Source organism: Arachis stenosperma, chromosome 9 (assembly GCF_014773155.1).
Source record: "Arachis stenosperma cultivar V10309 chromosome 9, arast.V10309.gnm1.PFL2, whole genome shotgun sequence".
In the NCBI taxonomy this organism is placed as follows: domain Eukaryota; kingdom Viridiplantae; phylum Streptophyta; class Magnoliopsida; order Fabales; family Fabaceae; genus Arachis; species Arachis stenosperma.
Window position 1 is genome coordinate 7,673,201 of NC_080385.1, and position 2,974 is coordinate 7,676,174.

A 2,974-nucleotide genomic window follows, 5' to 3' on the forward strand; every position below is an offset into this window, starting at 1 on the left:
TCGGTGGAGATGTTGATTGGAGATTTTTAGTAGGAGAAATTGGCTTCGCAAGAGAGAAATTAGGTTTCCAATTTTTACACAGAGCAGGAATTTTGGAACGGCAGTTTCTTATTATTTCACCGTTGGATTGACGTGAAATTTGAACTGTAGATTCTTCACATCTTGTTTTTCATTATGGACGGTGGAGATTTTAATTGGAGGTTTCAAGAGGGAGAAATTGGTTTTGACAGCAGCTCTATTTTTTTAGGTATATTTCATCTTCTTACTTCTCATTTATGAGCTTTGGTGAGTTTGATGTTTTGGCTGGTTATATGCACGTTTTTGTGCTTTGTTTGAGACTCTCTTGTACCTCGTTTGATTATAGTTGAGTTATTTCATTGGTCTGGACGACCCGTGATTTTTACCTCTCACATTGAGAGGGTTTTCCACGTTAAAATCTCGATGTGTTCTTATTATTGCTTTACTTGCTATATTTGCTTGTTATAGTTGCTGCCATATTGTGTTGTGAGTGCTTCCATATTGTTCTTGTGTAGGACATTTGTGTCGTTTTCGCTGCTAGGCTCTTTCAGTACGATGAGATGTTGATATTCATTTGGAAGATAAGAAGGTCCTTCTGTTTTGCTCCCAAAACAATGACGTTTTGGGAGGTGTCCTAATTCTCCAAATTGGTCCCAGACGCCATCACACTTGTATAGTTAGGGGGTTGTTGCGTCTAGGGCGTCTATGGCCAATGAAGAGGTTCCTTGAGCACCCAACGAGTTCGATTGCTGTCTCACATTCGTTGCGTAGAGGTTGGAGAAGAGAAGGACGGCATTGCTCCGATGTGCAAGTGTGGCGTGTATGCTGTACTGTACAAGTCCAAGACGCCAACTAACCCCAACCGATTGTTTCTTGGGTGCCACTTCTTCAAGGTAACATGGTTCTGTAAAGCTTGAAGTTGTTCATGTGTTTAGCTGAATTTTGATTTTATTGTTGATGTTGCAGTTAAAAAATCCACCTCACTACAAGTTCTTTGTCTGACTTGATGATCATGTTGTAAAAATTAGAGGTACAGAGAAGTCAATTTGTGGCAACGAGGTTGACGACTTGGAGTAGTACTTGTGCAAGAATAAAGTAGAACAGAGGCTGGTTAAGTTGGAGAAGAAGCTTTCCTGTCTAGAGAGGGAAAAAAAATCTAATATGTGGGTTATTGTTGTATGTTTGTTAGTAATTTGTGCTGTTGTTGCTGTTATTAGGTGTTATTAGATGTTGTGCATTACTGTTGTGAGGAACAATTGACATAATGTAGTTATGTTTATTCTTTGATGAATAATAATATTTTGTTGCGGTAACATATCATGTGTTTAAATGGCTATATCTAATATCATGTTGATGGTCCAGGTATGTAAAATTTATTAAATAATTTGGATCATTACACATTGAACCATAAGATAAGTTTGAAAGATTACAATCCTAACAAAATATGATAAGCAGTCTCACACCAAATAAGATAAGTTTGAAGGATTACAATCCTAACAAAATATTGAACCACCTGAACACCATAATTTTGCCAAAAAGATAATAGAATGCATAACACACCAAAATAAGTTTGTCACATTTTTACATCAGCTATGACTGACTTCCTAAAATAGCAACATCATTTCTTGGAATTGTTGACTCTTGAGGTGGGGATGAACACAAACATTCTTTTAGTTCCAGTGCTAGCTGTAGCCAAAGTCTCATCAGATGGTCCTCCACTTGCTTCTGCACTTTGCTGTTGTGATGGTTGAACATGTTCTTTGCCAACATCCTTTCTTTTAATTGGTTGTTTTGGTCTCAAGGTTCTGTTGGGTGGCCTTGCTAGAACTCTGGCTGGAGGTTTGAATTGAATTTGGCCTTGCCTTACAGGGACTGTAGAAACAGGCACAGATGAAGCTTCTGGAGTAGCTTCTTGTTGGGCCACATCCGGAGTTGTGCTAGCTGCAGAATGGTTCTGATTGGTTGCCTTAGCTGAATTCGGCTCTTCACCCTGAAACACCATGTTATGTTCATGTCATGAATGAAGAAAGACACTAAAGTCATCAAGCAAATTTAAAAAGATACAAGTAGGTCCTTTACACACTATTAAAATGGACAACTAAATCCTACAACTTTTTATCGGGGGGACATAAAGATCCTTAGTCCAGTCAAGTACCTCTGCCCGAGGGGTTGATTGTGACAATGATAGAACCACAAGTGAAAGGTTGTTATCGGTCTTCTTCTTTGGTTTCCTGGTATTAAGTTTTCAATTTGGGTTCGATGGCGCACCCTTGCAAGTCTTATAATTATGTCCTGTCTGACCACACTTGCTGCAGGTCACATAGAAACTCCTCTTCAATTTTTTACCTTCAATAACCATTTTTGCTGGGTCTTTTTACCTATTATGGACCTTTGGACGATTGATTGGCCTCTTAATGACAAGTGCAGCAGGCCTAATCTGATTAGTTTGTGTCCAAAACTCTTCACTAGTAACAGGCTAGATGAAGTGCTCATAAGTCTTATTCAGAAATTCCATGCATAACCATGAATGCACGTAATCTTCTATGTTATCATATCTTTTTCTAATTGCAGCTACGGCATGAGTGTACAACATTCCTTTTTCAGAAAATACAACAAATTGGTAACAGTAATGCAAGTAAGGATAACAGCAAAATACAAACTCAAGAAATCATAATACGAGCAGCAAGGCAAAGACAGCCAAAACAAGTATACAAATACAATTTCAAGTAATAAAAACACCAGCAGCAAGTAGAGAAATGCAATTTTCACTAAAATAAATATAATTCCACACTAACCAGTTAGTTTCCATCTATTACATGTGCATGTATGTTTGATCAGGTCCACATCCAATTTAGATCCATTGTAGGTGACCTCAAAATGCTTGCGCTTGTTATCACCAATCCACTCTGCAGTTCACTTGTTACTTGGCTTGACAAGCCACTTCAACCTTTTCTCT